We start from the raw sequence: 21,934 nt of genomic DNA on the forward strand, positions 1-21,934 counted from the left end.
TTTGAACAAGATATATAAGCCCAAAAATATAGTGAGAGTTCTCATCTAGGCAGACGATTCAGTTATTTAGGGGAACCGTCGCTTCCATGGGCAGTAGTCCCGTGACACGTTATATCTTCCTGGCCGATGGCTGGCTGATGGATAGCTTCACTTACCTAGGGTAACTAATCCTATATAACAGGTAAGGCTAAAGTTAACTTATTAATCAAGTTACAACCACTAGGCCCTTCATGACTACAACGTAGTTAAAACGAGCATATGACAACAAGATGCAAAAAGGCTTTGATAGTTTCGTCCCCAATACCGATTTCCCGATTACCGATTTTCTCCGCTTTACGACTTTTTGACCTCAAAGTTGCGCCATTTGCCGCATACGATAATCTGACAATGGAGAACATTTTCCTTTTATTTGTCTCTGTACTACGTGTAGGTTATCGTCTGACCTATATCATACTTCTTGCTACCTACAGTTTCGCTCACTGGATAACCGTTGTCAATAACTAACCACAGAACGGCATAACATGGTATAAACTGTACAGTGCAGTCATTGGTAGATCCAAACTAATTCCATGAGCCCATTCCAGGAACTCTTTCATGATGTCAGGCTGAGCCGGGTTCGTGAAATCTAACTATATAAAATATAAGCATATAAAGCTTAGAATGCCAAATTACCATAAATGTATTATATATTTCTAGCGTTTGGCGATAAAAATAAATAGTTGGCTCCATGATAAAGGCGGGGCATCCCTCTTGAAATAGTTGACGTTATATCCTATTATTACATGCTCTCTTAGCTCGGTATACTTTGCTCATTTAACACAATATGTGTAATGTTAATGAACTGAAAATGAACGGTTTTATTTAGATGAAGTAAATTTCGTTCCAGATACTGTGAGCGCGCATTTCGTAATACACAAGCCCTTTCGATTCTTCAAAAAAGCCTTTTCTAGATGGTGTACTAGCTTGTGGCCAATTTTACGCAGTGCCAACGCTTGTTTTGGATGATTTCGTTCAGCCTGTTTCAACGAGCTTGTCGACTGACTACTAACTGTATACGTTTTTACGTTCACATAATTTATTCAGTTGAACGGTTTATTTGACATATCAATTAGCTCTAAGTGTTTTTCGTGCGTAGTCCTAAGGGTATTGTTACTAATAGCAATAATAAAAGAGTATTTCGTTATTAAATAAGGAAAAAAGCAATAGACAAGTTCGGAAGTCTGCTAAATGAGTCAATAGTCTATCTGATAGAAGGTAAGAATTATACTATGCGAAGTTGATTGATAAGTTACAACCGCTGGGCCCTTGATGGTTACAACGCAGTGGAAATTAAGAAATTCAACGTAGAGTATTCCTGTCTTTTCCTGGTGAGAGAGAGCAGGCTAGCGTCATTATGGTTATACGACACACACAAACACAATTGTCAGGAAGAAGAAACATGATGACCAAACGATTGAAAGGAACTCGTCCGTAGTTCGACTCATCGTTCATTGGTAGTTCACTCTGAAGTTTCCTTTGCACACTTCCTTATATAATTAACACAGAACGCAGATGAACAAATACTCTAATAACAGTAGTTCTTAGACTGATTTAGCAGGCATTTCTATTTTGACAGCAGGATGAAAGTCAACAGTCAGCACTCAGCAGGCTGTGACGCGTCCTGTTGAGGTGTCATTGGTTTTACCTGTAGGATAAATAAGTTGTAGGAACCTATACTTGACACTAAGAGGCTGCCCTGTCGACTTCATTAAAGCAAACAATTTTGTAAAAATATTTAGACGGTTTTACTTTAGGTGCATGAAAGCTATGCGGTTCTGAATAACCTCAAAAAAAAGCTAGGCAACGAAATATTGCGTGTCAGCTTCCCATCGCGCCTTGTGAAGCCTTAAAGAGCCAGGCTTACCACCTATTCGGTTAATAGATTTTTATGACGACAAGCAAATTCAGAGACGAACTTTATATCAACGTCTCTCTGTTCCCACGACACTGTCACGCAGATGTGCCCAACCACTGCCACCGATGCCCGGCTGTGACCCAAATGAACAAATATGTAGAGGCTATAATTTTAACCGCGATTTTATTGTAATTACGTTCTAGATAGCAAAAGTTAATGAAAAACTTATATCAGTATACATTTTAAGTACTATTTGGGACGACACAATAATAAAGAATAGCGCAAAGTCCGTATAGCTAGCATTAAATGTATCAACTCCGAAGACAGACGTTTACATATAGATGGTCATCTGAATGTGGCGTACGGCGTCAGCTAATGACCTCCAGAAACCCATTACGATATCTAAACAGCTTCAGACGGTGATGCTTAAAGCAATCATTATTGCATCAATGTCTTCAAAGTTAGCTGAGTGCCACTATTCTTAGAATTGCAAGTTTTATAGTAAAAATTCGACAGATTGCTAAAAAGAGTGATCATAATTATCGGATCAGGTCTTGTCCACACAGCTTGTCCGCATCTACCTTACTGATTTACGATGGAATTTCTGAAACAGGAGGGTTTAGAGCTGAATATAACCAAAGTTTGAAAATAGCATACGTTAATTAAAGAAATCCGCCTTTTGAAAAGGCTCGACTAAAACATCAGACACAGTAAATCGCAAGGCCTTATAGGTCTTTATACAAGCCTTATACATTTACATACCGCACTACCTTTGGCTTTGCAATGAACGCACGCAAATCTTGCCATTTAAACTAGTGAACTTCTGTCTTTCCATCTTTTTGCAAATATCCTGCATGTTAAATTATATCGATATATGAAAAGTTAAAAATAACTTAAATAGAACTTATTTCTAACCTTTAATTGCATCTCGTATTATCTAAAATTGCTATGGTGGTAGGCACAAAGTCGCGATTGAAAAAAGGTTCATTTGAGTCCTGCTACATTTTTCTACACTGACTTCCTGTCATGTATAGCAGTGATAACCTTTTGTGGAAACGCTTGAGTCAATGCTCGATGGGTTGCCTCTTGTTAATGGACAATGAAATTCTGTTGCTGAAATCTGTCGTAGCTTTTAAAACTCTATTTGTATAACTGTCATCCTAAATTTGCCGAACTCGGGAGCCACCTTAGCTATGCTGGCCGTTCGCGACCATTTCACGAAAAAAGCTGTCTCGTTAGGTAATGTTGAACCCGAGATACGTGAAATAGATACGTGAGGAAATTTCAATCTTTACCTGATACGCTCTCGCACGTTATTTAAGTATTAATTTGTCTGGCAGTAATGATCTGTTAGCATAAGGACCTTACTTCCCAGTACGTGTTAAGTGTCTAATCTGGCTAGCTTAAATATAGTCAGTGAATGTTCCGTAGGTATCTCAAGTGAACCGCTTTTTTGTGGCAATGCTTTTTGCAGGCCAGACCTTTCTCAGTGCCAATACTCCTCGAAAGCGTAGTTGTATTGCTCATGACAAAGGGGTCATCATTTATATATGCTATGAACTAGTGCAATAGAAAGAAAATGTGGCCAAGATTGTCCGCCCCGTGGGCTAAGATTAGAAGCTACGGCAATTTACCAGAAACACCAAATCTTGGCGTAGGTTTTAGGTTCGGCCACTATCGCAGTAAAGACTATAATTGGCTCTAGTTCCGTACATGAAATTGTGTTTTAACAAAAAGGTTCTTATAAGTACCGCATACAATATTCCTGAATTTCTGCATTCCCAGAAGAGCGACGGTTTCCTTGTTACTCTACCTCTTTACATGGAAAGTTGGTAGTGCATCATATCTTGTTTTCGAAAAAAATAAGCAAACCGCGACGCAAGAGTCGACTCCATTCAGACAACGTATACCGCTACTATAAATCTTCAACCTTTTTGGAAGGCTTTGTATTAATGAGATACAAAAGTGTACGGATTACGGCAAAGCCACCGTCGCTGATAGGCGATAGACGAAACTATTTGATTTTTCAAACTGTTTCATAAAGGATCCAAAAGGCTTACACGGAGGACAATATCGTAGCTGAAAAGTCGGGCTACAATAAGAGTTTCTACATAAATGAAAGCATTCGTATATAAACCTTAGTATGGATTTGTGCTTACAGCCTGTATTAATGGAAAGTAACAGCGCGTCTGACACCAAGACCTTTTAAACAAGAAATTATTAAAAACTTTAAAACTTCATTTGAGCTTGTGTAATTTCTGTTGGCTATCGAATACTGTTTTTCTAACCCTAGAAATTACATTGACTTTATTTGTCCTTGGCCCGCCCTTGTCTTCCCTAATTCCCATGGATATATATTATGCAAGGTCAAATATTTTTAAAAAGCAAATAAAATCAACACCCGCTTACGGTGAGAGCTTACGACCCGTAATATGTTATACGTAGACGGAAACATATGCGTATCTATCCGTAAGTTTTGTTTTTTACAGCAGTATCTTCGAACGCAGTTATCTTGAGCCTGCTTGAACGCGCTAGAGTAATTCTACCGACTGAATATGTGGATGATATATATGTGTATAGTGAAAGTGATTAGGTTGGTTGTGACCTAAACAGTATTTAGGACTTGAACCTGTCATGTACTAATCATTATTTCGAAATAAGAATAAATTGGATATTGCAAATGATGAGAAACGCAAAACTAAAATGATACAATACAGATATATAGGAGTTCATGTATAGTTACGTATCTCCTTGAGAACAATGGTGATTGATAATAGCAACAATCATACGGTACTGACAATCATGAGTATGATGAAACGCAATTTATAATGTGGAGTGTTATTACAATAGAACACTACTAATTAAACAGGGTCACATTTGAGTGTACACTACCTCAATCTAATTTGCCCGAGTAAATATTTTTTATCTGAATAGCAAGCGTTTTTGGACGAAATTTGGTAAATGTCGACGTTGTACTTCATGTACTGTTTACGGTAATTGTCAGCTGGCATAGGGGCTAGCTTTGGGCTCACGCTTACGATACTTCGCTGGGAAGCTAAGTTCGAAATTAGGGTCAGCCTAGTTTCTACGAAGGAATGGGCAACGCCAAGTAGCTTGCTTGTGGCATGACACTTTTCGGCTCAAACTAATATCGCTCCGCGAGAAAGCATTTTTATTTTTCCACCGTGTGTACGAACTTTTAGTGCCTGTTTAGTAAAATTTCTGTGGTTCGTCGCTGAATATTGTATCTATAGAGCTCAGCGGGCGATGCGATGTAAAAAGAATGGATTGTCCAATTGAAATTGCAATGAATAAGAATTGTGATGATGATGGTAACAGCTGGACAGTCCTGTCTAGGTAAATAAGTAAGTCATCTTACGGGAAGTAGATGTCGAACACCTTAGGGTAAGAACCGCGCGGTCAATGCTTGCTTCTCTCTGATTTCGGCCTAATCTTCAAAAGCTTCCGAAGCCATAGATTTGATGTTAACGAAGCTCTGGCAGTTCTAGCATTTGGTTTTCGTCTACTTGCATAGCGAAATCCCGCTAGGCCGATATCGCAGGGAGGATGCTGGGCACAAGTGCAACGCGAATAGCAAAATCTCGCTGTTTTGAAACGGTAGTGAAAAGATTGTCATTTGTTGCTGTGTCGCTGTGTTGCTCAGCACCTATGCCACAACAATTCTATTGCGATAAAAGGCCGAATATTCTGTAACTGACCATATGGCTCATTAGCAAAGCACCACTCCGGCGTCAAGAACACCAACATTTGGTGCATAATATTTAGAAGACATTATCCAACACGTTCTACGAACAACGCTGACACTATTTACTAGCGCCTCAGAAAGCCTTAACCGTTATCGCGGAAGACTCTCCGGTGGAAAAAGAAGCGAAAAATATTTTTTTTTGACAAAATGCAGTGTCTATAGTAAAGCGCAAAACGTCGACAACTCGCGTGATGTAACTACTTCACTTTGAAGTACTACGAAGGTACGTATGGGAAAAAAGGGTTATTTTGAGCAGAGTTGGTCGTTCTCGTCCGATGGACAGCGTTGACAAGAAAGCATACGCTTTTAAAGTTGTTTATGAAGACTGTATTGACATCCCTTGGAGATCTCTTCTGAGCGGAAATGTGGATTTTCAGTTTCTCCGGCTATAGCAAAAACCTTGCTAAGACCTTCACTAATAGGATAAACGAAAGGACCTAGCCAGGTGGATAACACAAACTCGAACTATGAAGTAGGCAGCGGAATGCCTAAACTTTTTTGTGTTTCTAACTTCATTGTTCTTCGCCTTGCTGGCGAATGTGTGCAGACATAATAGCATTTTCTGTTTCTTTCAATTTTTTTATTAGTTTATCAACCAGGTATTTCTAAAAGCATAAACAACGATCGATAAACCTGCCCGGTTTTATACAATATAATTCAACAAAGACAGCGCTTACGAGAATCTAAAATTCATTTATGTGGATTTAGATCTTTTTCTATAATAATTTTTCATATTATTGCTGTCTATTTTTTTTTTAAATCAGAATTTACTACGAAATAAAACAGGGCCGCCCTTTGTCAATATAAAAATCGAGCTTCAGGAGTACAGCCAGGAACGATATAGGATTTTGTCACTGATATTCGAATCCCGACCCGAAAAACCAATTTAAGATAGAGAGGTGCCGCAGAGACGTCAGCAGTTGCATTTAAATATTTGCGTTAATCTCACTCAAACGATATGAATCGGTACGTTTCAATGCGGGGCGAAACATATTTTTTCAATGGCCGCCATTTTCCCTATAAGTACGTTCCTATAAGCAATTGGTAGGGCAATTGCGTATTATGCTATTGCTATACTAAGATGGTAAAATACAACTTCTTGCGGCTTCATAAGTTCTTTTGGTGTGCCTTACATATGATACTTGTATCCCAAACGTATGCATGCGTTAAGTAATTGACTCTAGCAGAAAGTAAAAGCTTTCATTTCGGCTGCTTAATTATCAAAATAATTAGAAAGTATAATATCTAATAATAAAGTAATAATAATAATAATAATAATAAAAGATAATAATTTCAATTTTATTATTTTTGCACATAGTGGCCCTTTCAATGAGACCACATAGAGGCAGGTTGCGCTCCCTAACGAACTGTTCTTTGAGCATTGAATGCTAAAATGACGCAGTAGGATCATAGAAGTACGAAATAGTAAGAGGGAAATCATAACTTGCACGCCATTAGGAACCGTAGGGTAGAATTGACAGAAAAAAAAAAACAAAAAAAGGGGCATAAAAGTTTCATTTACGTGTTCATTCCAAAGTCTCTCTCTCTCTTTCAGGTAACAGGTCTGATTGTTGAAAAAGACTAAAATTAGTACAGCGGATACTTATCTTAAATGGCCACTCGTCCAAAGCCTAGCCACCTACAAAGCTTTACTTAAGAGCCTTCAACGTTGACTGTCATTGAGTGATACGATTATTTTTGTATCGCGTAGCTTTTCATTTACGATCTAGCCCACCTAAATTGAATAGCAACTTACACAATGTTCATTTAAACATATTCGTAGACATACATTAAATATTTATGCAATAAAAGGTACTACAGCATTCAGTGTGATAAGCTGGTGGATGGCTGCACGACGAAAACACATAGAGTCGCAGGCCCATATTGCCTGAGAAGTCTGCCATTAACCATCTTGATGATATCAGCTTTTTTTGGTCTGTGACGGTGGCCCCCAACTGACTGAACCACTAGTCACTATGGCTTTTGACTGAAAAGCTATTTAAAACAACAAGTCGTATTCTTTGATGCAACTATTTTAAGGTGATTCATAAATCGTCATTGAAACGCGTATCCCGCCTTCAGTGCCACACATACTGAACCTAATGTTGAGCAATCTTATATTTAGCATGCCGATATGTATTTACTCGAAATTAATGCTCCAGCGCGAGAATTATGAGGTTGCCCATGTCATATCGCTGACTTAAAGGCCAATGTGGCCTAACGGTCTTTCTGATCATCCTCAGATCCACCCCTTTAATTACATTTAGCGCATAAAGCTCATTCATCTATCTCCGAATACGTGTTTTTGCCGCTATGAAACGCTGTGTTGGATTTGGTCGTTTGTATGCATGCGAATATGGTCCATAGGGTCCATATGACAGTCTAATTTCTCGCACAGAAGGAACTGACTGATCAATGAAGCTCTGGAATGTGTTGAAGTTCATTCATATAACATCGGCGATCTTTTTGTCAGAACGGTCAAACATAGTGTACGTCTGAACCTATAATAAATCATGTGGATGAAACGTCTGAGTCGAGTAGTCTTAAAATATTTGCATATTTTCTAGCTAGTCCTACTAAAGCCTTAGTCTACCTAAAATCTAGTACTGCACTAAGGAATATATGTGTTAACGTCTTCGTAGCGACTCAGAGTCTGCCCTTCATCAGTACTATTGGAAAAGCATTCTGAAAATTTAGCCTATGCCATCAAGCAAAATGCAGAGTAGTTGATCAAAATACAACAACAACGTACGTTTTTTATGCAGGAAGAAACATTCAGTCTGATGCACGTAACTGCACGAACTAATTTTATCGTCAAGTGTATTGGTTCAGACCCGGCGTCAATTTTCATGTGTTAGTCTGCAGTGAAATTAATCTGGTGTTCAACAACTGCATGATAATTCACAGAAAATATAGTTATTTTCAAGATTTTTTTTTAGATCAACTTTTGCTTCCCTTGCGCAATTCTGTTTTTTTTTGCAACAGACAGCAATTTTGGTGCTATTAGGGCATCTCCTTCGATAGACGCGCACGCTGCGGACATCGCATGGCCGAACGGGTATGTGCGCCTTGAAACCGGTCTGGCTTGAGGGTGCATTCCCTTCCGGTCGGGCTCCCATTCCATCCTATCTCAAAAAAGGTTTATGTCATTATAAGCCTATACCTATAATGTACGATAACTGTTAACTGAAATTCAAGCCGGCGACAGATACCTGTTGCTTTTCGAGCATCTTAATTGCATGAAACAATGCACAGACACCGTTTATAGCAGATATGCTGCCAAATGTCAAATTTCGAAGCCAGTCCTCGTAATGGTACAATAGTAACGCAAAATTTAGGGACACATTATGGCCTAGGCCCTAAGTTTAGTAAGCGCCAATTGATCGAATTAGCTATCAGGGTTTTACTAGAAAGTGTGGATATCGGAAGGATGTTTCAGTGACCTCAGTGAATTCGGTTTCGCTTAAAAGCCAACAGATCAAGCTGAACTCGTATCTATTTTCATGCATAGCCTTTCGAATTTACGTGCCTGAATGCCTTCCAAAGTTTCGTTCGGCATGACAAGAGACACATATCAATTTCTGAATGACCGATTGAAGCATTGGATTGATGGACACGGGCATCAGCTTTGATTTCATTTTCTCATTTATTCTCATGTGTCTGTAGCTTTCATATAAGTGCAAAGACGCCAATCGAAAGGCGTGTCGCTACAGAAACGCGCCGGTTCGAACCCAGCCGACCGCCGGAGCAATTTTTCTCTCAAAAGTTTTTCCAACGGGCGTTGCAATAGCGTATTGAGGCCAATTGTTCAATGAGCTATAGCTTATATTATGGGTGCTAACGAGAGTGTAAATCGAACATTCGCCACGATCTTTCCTTACCAAGCGCAGGACGTCGGATCTTATTTTCCTGAACAGTATAGACCTTTTTCTCCGTTTCAGGGTCCGAAGTGTTTTTTGATGAGGTATCGTTTCATCAGCTGCCTTAGGCAACTATTAGGGCTCCCTGGTCCGATTGGCGCCCGAAGCTTTGGAACGCTTTTACGATAGCAGTTCATTGTTCACCATGAACCAGTTTACTGCCAATATAAATTAAGGGTCCTCCAACAGTCGCTCATCATCACGGTGACGACTCTCTTCGGGGGCAATAGAGAATTTACACTCAACTCAAGTTCACCGAGGACACTGGAAACTACTTTTCTATTGAATTTACAAATGATAAACGTACACCTTAATGCTGAGGTTCTAATAAATGGAATAATTTTTTTGGACAAACTTTTTCTTATAATAATGGTTGTGCTAAAGTTCTGCAACCTCAACGTTGCATAGTTGGGCATGCGCCCTGAAAAGGTTGAATCAAGAAGCTCAGAGTCCCTATATGCGGTGTGACCTATCTCACATCCCGCTAGCCTTACAGATTTATAATAGGATGAATCACTTCCGAGTACCCTCAGTTACAGGTCAATAGTGTACGGAAATAGGAGAAGCAGATAACATTCGACAGAAGCTTACATATTTGGCTTCAAGTTCACGTTATCACGTTAATGAATTCGGTCACGGATCGTTTTAATAAGCGTTCAAGTTCAAGTAATTTATGCACTATTGTATTGTGCTTAAGGAGATGAAAACACTGGCACAAGAACTTCATCAGTTCGGTTAACCCTTTTGAAAAAAGGAATCCTGTCGACCGCTGATGCCGCTAGGTTCTGACTGTTCCTCATAATTTATGGGTTGTAATCGTGTGCACAGTTTGAAAAGAGTGGAAAATCATTTATTTTTTTGTCTCCTTTACTGCGCTGAAGGACAATCTAGGTTCTTGCACGAGTTTTTAATGTGATTTAGTTTCGAACGAAGTTCGCGAAGAGTCCTAGCTACGAAATTATCTGTTTCCCATAATCCAACGAGGACGCCTTAAATTAACAAGATCCGACAAACTCCAAACGTAATTAATTAAAGTTTTAAAATGAATTTGCGTACTAGGTATCCTTGTGTTTCATCGAATTCCATTGACTGTGATTCTCATAGAACATAAATCTCGGCTTACGTATTTAGAGGAGCAATCGGCGTAACGGGAAGCATCACACGAAAGTCATGCCACATAACCCGTCGATATATGTGGGGAATAAATCAATTGAAAATGAAAAGTAAAACATTGCCCTTTGCAAGTATTATCCAGCAAGCGATAAGCATACGCATTTAATGGACCGGTATTTTTCAACGTAAAGTGTCTACGGCTGCTTCTCTCCTACAGAAAAGTCACAGAGGAACGACAACAACGATACTACATTATGCTGAAGCATCCTGCAAAAACAGATCTGTGGCAGGGTTGGAAAGTCTTGAAATTAGTATTTCCTCGATAGGCGTTGTTGTTTGCGGCAAGGTAACCATGGACCAATATACACAAGGGTATTATGGAAGAGATATTCACCCTAGGTGAACGTAAATGGGTCAGAACGCTGATATACTCGTGGACTAACCTACTAGGTCAATAGTAATTTGCCGAACTTTTAGCTTTCTTTATTTGTTTTACTTCCGCACATGAAATAATGGTTAAACCCCGGACAACCCTCCATCATTTGGATATTTTTAAGGATTTGGCAAAGCTTGAACAGGCAGCTCAACAGTAAGATTCTCAAACGCAGTAAAATATTGAATGGAAAATATGGCTTCACGAGTAAAGTGTATGACAAAAAAAAAGGCTTCGAATAGGTAAAAGATGATGCAAAACCATCTTATCTTATGTCAGCAGTAAATTTCAGCCCGTTTTGGCAATCTGGTTTGGAAATCTCTGGCAGGTTATGAATGACAAGTTTGCTTATTCCAGGGTTGCTTATCGGCTTAACCTTTTCAGGTCTAAGGCCAACATTAAAAGAAACCGATTTAAGGACCCATTAAACTGTTTTAAGAAACAGAGCTGGTTAAGGGGCACACAGAATAAGCGGGAAATAAAATCTCTATCTAGCCTAATAATGACTCAAATGATTTGCAAAGATCATTAAAATCAAACTAACGGTCAAACCCAAAACCGTATGAGTGCAGCTGCCCCAACCGCCCCACCTCCGCAAATTCTATGGCTTAACTTCTTCCATCCGACAAGTGTTTGTATATAGGCCTATATGATTCCTATTGGCAAAACTCAAAGCAGCTTAGTGGGAAAATTTTAACTGCAGGCTGTTCGTAAGTTTCCTATAGATTCGAACAATATAGTGACACACGCCAGCATATACACTGCAAGACACAGCAGGTTCAGTATAGATAATTAGCAAACGTTCGTAATTGCCATTGAAAGAGTTTCGTCTTGGTTTATCCTTTCCGCATGACACAAACCCGTATACGATGCAGGATACATGAAAAGGAAACACAAACAGGGTAGCTGTACCTACTTAAACTATTGTAAACCGGAGGAAGCCAACGTAATCACGTCCTAGATTAAACATAACGCATGTCAACAAGCTGGGTTAGAAAAGGGTTCTCTTACCCACAGAATTAAGACGATTTAATGAGGTAACGTGACCGCTGAGCTAACTACTTTCGAGGGTCCGTTTTGCATTTACCTTTTATGTCGGACGCTGATATCGTACATCGCGGTCGTTGGGCTAGCGAAATCGATAGCTTTAATCACACACAGCTGAAGTGATTCTTCTCCTTGATTGAGAGAACTATATAACAACATTATACTTAGGAATGATCTTCGACAGTTGATTAAAAGGAAGATGTATGCGTGAATTCGTTGAAGAATATTGAATAAGGTTCGAAACCAGGCATGTCATTCTGCTGAATCCTATGCACGAACATGCACTTTTTTCGGCAAGTTAGATGCGCACGTTTCAACGGCACGTCATTGCTTCCCTTCAGAACCGCAAATACTTTAATTCAATGGCCGAATAAACTTGCCCTCAATACGACCGATACAGAAAGTTGCTAACCTCTATTTCTGCATGTACGCTCATCCATAGCAATGCTAGTATCTACGGAAAAATGACAGTGCGTTTTTTGAACTCAGCAGCTATGACTGAAAAATTCCACTTTCATCATGTTACAGTGTTAACTAAATTAGAACACAAGTTATTTATGGATTACGAAATAGTCTTTTCCTTTGCTCCGTCATAGTTCATCGTAGGAGCCACTTGATAGTGCTGCATAACAATACGACTTGCTTTCCTGAATAAACCGAATAGCATTCTCCTGAACATCACGGCCTCAGCATCACGCTCTCGCCCTCGATCCTTGCTATTATCGGCAGGAAACAATCCGAAGGGGGTAGAATGAAGGCTCAAGAAACGGTACACTGTAATCTGTCGAAGAAATATAGATCAATGCTATGTCTTGGACAAATAGCCGTCTCCATTCACCCATAAATTTCTTTAGCCTGGTAAATCGTTTCAGAGAAAATCCTGATCATATCAGATTGTCAATTTAAGACAGCTGGCATGGCGTGGTTTTTACATGTAAATGCCGACGTTTTAGGGGCCTGTGGTGCGTCGAAGAGTTTTGATGGGTCCAACTGTGAGTCAAAAATATTTATCGTCCCATTTATCGTTTATATAATTTCGAAATAAGATTAATAATAGTAATGATGACGCTAATGATAGAGACGTTTCTTATTCCTCTAAGGACCACAAGGATTTTCTACTAATTGCGGCGTTGGTGTAAAATAGCGAAAGTTTCTGCCACAAGTTAATTACGCCGGTTTGAAATTGTTGAATATATTGTGCAATATTTATGACGTTTCATTCCGTTTTCTAGCGTTCCATGTTCTCCAGATTACCGACGGTGAACGAACGTTATCGTTCGACTTCTAAGCGGACGTTGACTTAATATGTTATCATACACACAAAAGGTTCTTCTGTTGACAAAAACAAAAATAGATTAGTGTCAGTTTTTTGTGCTTTTTTTAATCTCGAAAATAGCCAGAAGATATATATATATATATATAGAATAGAATACAGAAGATATAATTTAATATGATAAACGCAGCGACAGAGCTTGGTTCGCCCCGATTCGCCCCCCGGTGCAGTCATAGAAAAAAACTCAAACACATGTAATTATATCTTATAGCTTAGATATCTTCACATCAAAGTCTGCACATTACGCTTGATTCACGTAAGGTTTATACATGGCGGCTCATTGCGTTTTGAACCGAAAGCCAATAAGAACCTGATGATTTCTGTGCTATGAACTATACTAAAAAGCAGTACAAACAACTGAATAAGATTTATAACTGTATAAATACATGTTGAAAAGTTAAATTGACGCAGGTTTTAAGACGAACTTTTCAACAGTTTCTTCTCCAGCGCAGCGTGCTCTTGCTCCGTCAGAACGTGCATCTATAAGAGTCTGTCTGCACCTGAATATAAAAGGCCAATATTAACTCAAGCTGTGCGACATAATATGTTCGTGTGAGTGCGTGTGCATAAGCCACGGCTCAGTGTGTTTCTACGACCCCCCTCCTGCCCCCGATCGTTGCGCTGGTAAGAATACTCTGCTAGTTGCGACCATCTCAGTGGTTTCGGTCAAAGAAGAAACTGTAGGTTATCTAAGTACGAACAGGCCTTGCTTATTCGCGGTCGCCGCCGCAGCAGCAGCAAACAGCGTACGGAATAAAGGCTCGCCTTATGGCTTCTTTTGCTTTTGCTGTTGCGACTGATGCCGTGATCTGTCAGGCTATCGGTTGGCCGGTCTGTTAGATCGTTGCTTGCTTGTTTGCCAGGTTGTCAGTTGCCCCAAAGGAAAAGTGGATCCTAGCTAATCTTGTCCTCATCCTCCCCTCCCCTTTCTTTCTTCATTTTCTTTGCTTTCTCCCCTCTCGGCCATTTTTTTCTTGCTCTGCTTTTGACTGTATCACACGTGTGCGACTGCATTTGCATTCGGGGGGCTGTGCGTGGAAGTGACTGACTGACAGAACAGAACTCATTGGCTTGCTGACTAAGTTCAAAAGTGCGCCAAGTCCAAGCTAAAAGTGCTTTTACCGTCCGCTATTTTTGTGCCAGCGATGACGCCACAAGCGACGGCAGTAATGGCCTTCCCGGGGCGAGATGATGTTGGCCATCACGTCGGCATCATCGTCCTCCTCATGCTGGCGAACATCGGCCCCTCCCGTCGCTGCCGCCTCAACGGTTATCGTGGTCGTAGTTAACTTCTCCCTTCTTCTAGCGCGTCTTTGTCTCCATCGGCGCAGGAAATGACACGCAGCAGACTACCACAAGCGACTGACTGACTGGCTGGCGGATGCACCGAGCGAGAGAGGGAAGCATTCAACGCCAGCAGAAACGTACCTTGCGTATAATTTGTTAAACATCGGAACACATTAATACCACAACTAAAAGAAATACAATAGCTGGGCACCGCGAGCTACGAATCCACTGAGCGTTGTTGTCGGTGCGTGTGCCGTTAACGGCGACGACAGTTTGAGTGCCTATTTCCTCAAACTTCCACTGATGTCAGTAAAGATACTAGGATAACTAGTGGTGCCGTGTGAATATAGATGTTTCTTCATGGGCGACAATCGAAAAGTGATAATGCGCATAAACACCTTTTCAATTAGTCAGCTAGACAAGAGGTACGCCGCAATCGGACGAACAAAAACGCATGCGCGGACGTATGAACGGAGCAGCGCTGCAGTGTTGTCCTATGTATGATATACGTTGCCGAGTGCCTGGTCAAGTTAATTCAGGCCCCGCTCAGTTCATCATTGCGCGACGGTGCGCTTGAAAATAACGTTACGATGAGAATGGACGACGGACGGGGACGGGGAACAGGGGGTTGTTATCTCTGTGGCGACGGCACATCATTGCTTTTACGTAAGTAGTGATGCCATTGGTAATTGCAGTGACTCCCTCAAGTAATTCTGCCAAGGATCACTCAGTGTTGTCAGTACATGGATGCTGAAAGGCATCGAGGTCTATTCACAGACACTACTAGTATAGATGGAGCGGCAAAGAAGTAGCGGGCAACTATCAACGCGCTATGTGCATCGTCTATCTTAAAAAATTTGCGCCAACTTTAGAGGGTAACTTACGCACGTACTTAGCCACGGGTTTCTAGGGGTATATTAGAAGCTTTCCTTTATTTGCTTTCTTCGGTAGTCTCCACTTTACGATAGGTTAATTTTGCGTACCTTTTGGAAGGAAGCTCCTTCATCGATGTAGTTTAATACACACAAACACTTAGGCAAAAAACGTACTTGAGAAACGATGATCATTTCCTATATCCGAGCGGAAACTGTGATCCACAACAATAACGACGACGACGGCGGCAATTAGGGTTGTTGCGAAAGGCGCGAGTATACACAAAGGCACAGGCACAACCACATATCGTAATGAATGAGCGTCCATCCAACACGGGACGATTACAGCTTTTTCAAGCGATCAGAGCCGATGTAATTGCAAATATTTACACATTTCCGGGAAGTTGTTGATATTCACGCCGTTACCACCTATACGAGGTACCACTGTGAACAGTAGCAAGAGTGGCGGTAAAAAAAAAAAGACAATACCCTTCTGCGAGACTGTCATGCGACTACATCAGTAACTACGACAACAGTGACATCTGTTACCATAATTATTACGTGTATTAATTATCCTTTACGGCTGAGATGAAAGCAAATCGTCGTGTACGATCCGATGGCGATGATGATGATGGTGGTATTGTAAATATAGGCAGACGGCCAATTAAAAATATACCAATACATCCACAGGTAAAGGCACAAGTGAGTGGATAGTACGTGTGTAGCCGACAGATAAGTAATTGCAGGCTTTGCACTATTGAGTTAGCATTCTGCAATGTTTCTGTATGCACTATCCACAACAAATACGTCTCTCATCTCAACTCACTGTTGTGAGAAGAACAAGCACATTTTAAATGGCTATAGCCACCGGGGCAGATGAGGGGTTTGCAAGGCGTGAGCACCACCTCAGCACGCGATGGTGGCAAGAACTATTTTTTTGCTAGGTAAGGAAATGGCGCGCACTCAGTACGAATGACAACGGTTGTCATATCAACCACGGTCGTCACCACATGATCAGGTGCTTTTTTGGGGCAAAAACAGGTTGACGAATGCTGGAAGTTAATAACCGTAGACGGTAAAACGGTACAACAGTGAAGTCGACAATGTCGTTGTCATGACAATAGTCATCAGCCTCGTCGTCTTTGCCGAACAACTTCGTGATCATCAACAAAGAAAATAGTAACTAATAAGAACTTGAACAGTATTTACAGGAACGCAGCGGCCAGAGCGAGTTAGTTCTGTTTGTGTATAGTGACGGTATGACACCCGCTACCGTCACTATGTCCCATTTAAATAGCAACAGAAGGCAACCGTTGGGCGTGGGCCGAATGCTCGTTGTCTGTTACCGGATTGTTGCTGGCCTGTTTGGGTGGTTAATTATTTCGGAGCTGTTTAGTTGTTGCTCACTGTTGTTTTGCTATAGTTGACCGATTGCAGAGCGCGCGCGCACAGACGCCGCGACTGTTATCATCGGTAGGACCACCTGACATACTCCATTCACTAGATAGACACACAGAGCTGCTGTTTCCACCGTTGCTGCCGCTGCTACACACCACCGTCATCAGCAAGGCGATACTGGCGACTTTTGCTGCTGCTGCTGCTGCTGTTATACGACAGCAACGCTCGCAGCAGCAGCAGCAGCAGCAGCAGCAGCAGCAGCAGCAGCACGAGCGCCAACAGTCACAATCATAGCAGCCTTACTGGTGGAAGTGGCGATAAAGGGGAAGGAGGACAAGGCAACAACAGCAGCAGCAGCAGCAGCAGCAGCACGGCCATAGCGCCATCATCTCTACCACTGCAACTGGTTCGACTATTGCACCAACTACGCGATTGTTATCACAGCCACTGTGGCTACAAAGCGACGTCGTTGCCACCGTCGACATTTGGCAAGCGCCACTGACGCAGACAACTCGACAATAATAATAGCGGCAGCAGTGAAGTTTAAGAGGACGGTCGTGGTGCTTCCTGCGGACTTTGGTGTTTTTCCTTCATCTGTAAGGAACCGTGTGATACTACTCACGGTTCTCTAAATCGGTACGAGGTCATTCAACAGATCATCGTAAATAATGGAGCAACGACGATGGAGACAAGGCCGCAGAAACAGGAACATCACAGCATGTCTACAAACATTACATAGATAAACTCTTTCGAACAATTGTTCGGTTATTTTTTAGGTAATATTGTACGCAGACAGTTGACGCCACATCTGCAACGTTTCTCAACGACACGACGATGATAAAGAATACTATCGCATTATTGCCCTTATCTTCGTCATGGCTTCAAAAATGATACATGGCCGTATGATGTACTAATTCGCTTTATGTGTTTTTTAGCTTGCTTTTTCTACCTGGTACAATTTTCGTTCTTGCTGTGGCTTTCTGTTAATTTGGGCGGTACAAATTCTGTCTGTCGAGTCGATCGATGCCAATTTTAGCTTTTAACATTAACCAGAGTATCGACCCGATCGACAGACAAGCAACGTGACGTTGCTTCTTTCTCTCTCTCTGTCAGACGTTGCCTCTTAGCTGCGCCTCGCCTCGTCTTCTCTCTTCTTTCAGTCATTCATTCATTCGTCGTCATCGTTCGATTCTTTTGCTTTTAACCGAACAACTGTTCGAAAGAGTTTATCTATGTAACGTTTGAAGACATGCTGTGATGTTCTTGTTTCTGCGGCCTTGTCTCCATCGTCGTTGCTCCATTATCTATGATGATATGATTTCAGAGAACAGTTTGTTTTATCGTAGATGTTCCTGGTGACTTTTGCTGCGTTCAGCCAAGACAATGTTTTCTCTACATACTACGACAGCGATTGAGAGCGGAGTACAAAGCCTATTTCATTAGCGACTCTGCGTAGCTATTCTCGACAACAAAGTGGCGCTAGGTACTCGATGGCTGACGACCAACTCGTTTAGTTTTATTGCGGCCCAACGACGACTGTCGCTGCTGCTATGTTTCGGTCAGCAGCAGCAGCAGCAGCAGCAGCAGCAGCAGCAGCAGTAACGTCGACGATCAGCGACTGCGGCTATTTTCTATCTTCAATGGACAGTAAACAACTGAAAAATCTTTGCACATGAGATGGGGGCTCCTCTCGACGGCTGGACACATGAAGATGAGGCTGTACTATCTAGCAAATCAATCACCATCGTCATCGTCATCGTCATCGTCGTCAAGTCATGATACACGCCCGTAGACACACAAACAAAATTCACTCTCCGTTCTTTTACAGCTTCTTCTTTCAATGTATATACATATATAGATTTTTACGGCTATTTGTTTAGCGGCTGCAGCTGTTATCGGTCAATCGAAGCGGGAAGACAAACGTTTACTCACAAAAGCACAGCAGACATACAGATGCACGTACATGTATACTCGTAAAAAAAATGCCCTAATTCATGACATCAAACAGCTGAATCAGTCATGATAAACCTACTCAGCTCGACTTTGCTCACAACAACGATACGACTCCACGAACCAACCACTCGACTGTTCTAATCACCATGTCCTTCTACCCCTCGCCCCTTCCCCATCCTTCTTCTTGTCGTCATCATCATCCTCCTCTGCCCCCTTATCTTCCTTCTCTCACTCTCCCTTTCCTACTCCTCGGCGGCAGCCTCCTGCTACTGCTGCTGTTGCTGCTGCTACTCCTCCTCCTCCTCCTCCTCCTTCTTCTCCTCCTCCCCCTCCTCCTCCTCCTCCTCCTCCTCCTCCTTCTTCTTCTTCTTCTCCTCGTCCTCGTCCTATTATAGATGCACGCTTCTGCCGCTGCTGTTAGTCGAATCGAATCTATGTAAAGCTTGAAAACTGTCCCTTCGACTTCCCCACCAGAACTTACTACTACTACTACTACTACTACTACTACCATTAGTTGCGTCAGATTGGTCTGGCATGGCTAGAAACAAACTTATTACTAGTATAACCGGCGCCACTGTCTCTTTTTCTGATGCCGTTGCCTCTTTTTCACTTGTTGTCGCCGCCGTTACATGTGCCGCCGGCGCCTTTTCCTCTTTCCTCTTGCGTTCCTTCATGATCGTCCGCGTCGCTGCAGTAGCTCTTCAGTGGCAGCACCGGCCGTGATGGCACTTCTCTAGTGACCTTCTAATTCGGTATCCGTCCAGTAGCTGCTGGCAAAAGTGCCACATAAGTAGTACTATCGCATCATTAACTGCTGTCACTACAACTACTTCCACAAGTAACTGAGCTATTATTATAGCAGAGGCTGCTGCTGATTGTCTAACCGCTTACGAGAGCACCTCGATCAGGTGGCGGTAGTTGTCATTTACGACTGTCGCTCTCGCCTTTTTAGCGACGCGTCTATGCGCTACCATAATATGATTCAATGGTGGACCTCAGCAATGAAAACCGCGTAGGAAAAACCAGCGATAACAACAATAATATCGATGGCGCTCGGATGATTCGAATCAATTTGCCGGTTTGGACACGGCTGCTGACGTATCCGGTATGGAGGAATCGAGAAGAGGGTGCTAACGAGCAGAGAAGCCTAATATAGGACGAACGAAATTGTTAACTCGATTGAGTAAATCTTCGTCTTCCCTACCTGAATAGATCTATTGTCCTACTTCGTTTGATGTCGTACTGCGTTTTTTTTTTTTTTTTTTTTTTTTTTTTTTTTTTTTAGTTACGAATCGAGTTATAGGTGAATGATGCAATGTTGACTCTGGACACGAGAACGTACGAGAATAACGTGTGAAATATAATTGGTTTTATTGGAATTTTGATGTTTCCTTAGACTGCCGGGGCTATATCCTGTCAGTGCACAACTATAAGCACTTACACTAATGGCTGATGCAGCGCGAAAATTGTGTGTGTTTGTTTCGCTCAAGATTGTGCTCTGGTTTTTAAAATAAAAGGAAGCTGGGAAAATGCGATCGAGTACAATATTTTCCCAGCTTTCTTTATATTCACGTACCTCACAATTTTCATAGCAGCGTCATAGTACTTCTCATGAGAGAATTTCTATAAATGACCTAGCAAGTAAATCTTAAACGAACTTAACTTAGGATTACTGTGTGTGGGGCATTAGTTAGACTATTTGTTGGCCGACCTCGGGCAATCAGTGATTAATTGCCCTAAATACTTGATTTAGCTAGTCGAAGCTCTACTTCTCGAGTGGGAAAATTAACGATTCCTCGTAGTTGACCACGGATACGTCGATTAGGTACGCATTTAGGTAGTCACATTTTGATACCGAAAATGCATTTTCATTTTGGTCAATCGTTGCCAGTGGAACGGAACAGCATCTAATAACTGATGAAAGACTGTGATAAAAGGTAATTTTATAAGCATTAGCTTAAGCTAAATGGTACAATCAGCGACGAGCTCTTTTTCGTTCGGCTAATAACAGAGGGCAACTGAAATAATGCTCAAAAATACTATTTTCTATTTTTACGAGACATTAACAGAATTTTCGCTGAGTAACAGACCTGCCGGAGAAACGAGTTCATTTACTGCCACCAAAATTTCTATCAGGGAAGGGACAAGTCGGCAGTACTATATAGATGGCATCATCGAAGGACAGCTTGAAATAAACAAAAGCATAGCCTTTAATTACAACAAAGGTATTTACACCTTCGAGTCTATAAAATCTCATACTTTCACTGAAAAAAAAAAAAAAAAAGCACAATAATCAAAAGAAATGAGCAGACGTATGATATTGAATGGAAGCTAGCGTATAGCCTATACAAGACCTGAATCGGAATTTTAATCAAGAAACAATTTTAACTTCCACGAGAATACGAGTACGCCCCAAGTAATGAGATAGCTTCTGTATGTCCTGCGTGCACAGTTAAAACACGGAATAGAAGCTCTAAGGGGAGACGTTTTCTGTGCGTTTAAAACAATATCGTGTTAATCTATAGATTGACACAAAACGGTAGAGTGTTAATTATCTCTTTGTCTCGTCAGGCGGCCTAATACATTTATATATATATATATATATATATATATATATATGTTTAAACACATAAGGATTATTTATCTGACGCATCAAAATGATGTTGAACGGTATCGAAATTTTATAATCCGCTCATTCAGCGAAGCTTATATAAGACGTGACAAGTTCTTATGAACTTTTTTTGCTTTTTTTTTTTAACTTTTTTATTAGAAAAAAAAAAGGAAGCTTTTTGTTTGCTTATCTGGTATCGCCGAGATGACGATGGCTTCTATACATATGCAGGTTGTTCGCAATATGAAGCCAGGTCTATTGTGTGCGTTGACATGTGTCAAAACTAGATAAATATGCATCAAAGCAA

General features: G+C 41.2%; 1 protein-coding gene across 6 annotated transcripts in view; it reads right to left on the bottom strand.

Moving 5' to 3' along the window:
* The window catches only part of LOC111267009 (receptor-type guanylate cyclase Gyc76C), a 70,957-nt gene extending 51,780 nt beyond the window's left edge, over positions 1 to 19,177 (bottom strand). For 2 of the 6 annotated variants that reach the window (XM_022844943.2, XM_086971173.1), the window contains exon 1: positions 14,629 to 17,245. The gene's annotated coding sequence lies outside the window, so the exon portion shown is untranslated. Of the gene's footprint in view, positions 1 to 14,628; positions 17,246 to 18,995 lie in introns of those variants that run through there. The other 4 variants (XM_022844948.2, XM_022844947.2, XM_022844946.2 and 1 more) reach the window with 4 other exon arrangements.
* Positions 19,178 to 21,934: the final 2,757 nt, after the last annotated feature.

The sequence above is a fragment of the Varroa jacobsoni genome, unplaced genomic scaffold (genome assembly GCF_002532875.2).
Source record: "Varroa jacobsoni isolate VJ856 unplaced genomic scaffold, vjacob_1.0 scaffold_1140, whole genome shotgun sequence".
Classification (NCBI taxonomy): Eukaryota; Metazoa; Arthropoda; class Arachnida; order Mesostigmata; family Varroidae; genus Varroa; species Varroa jacobsoni.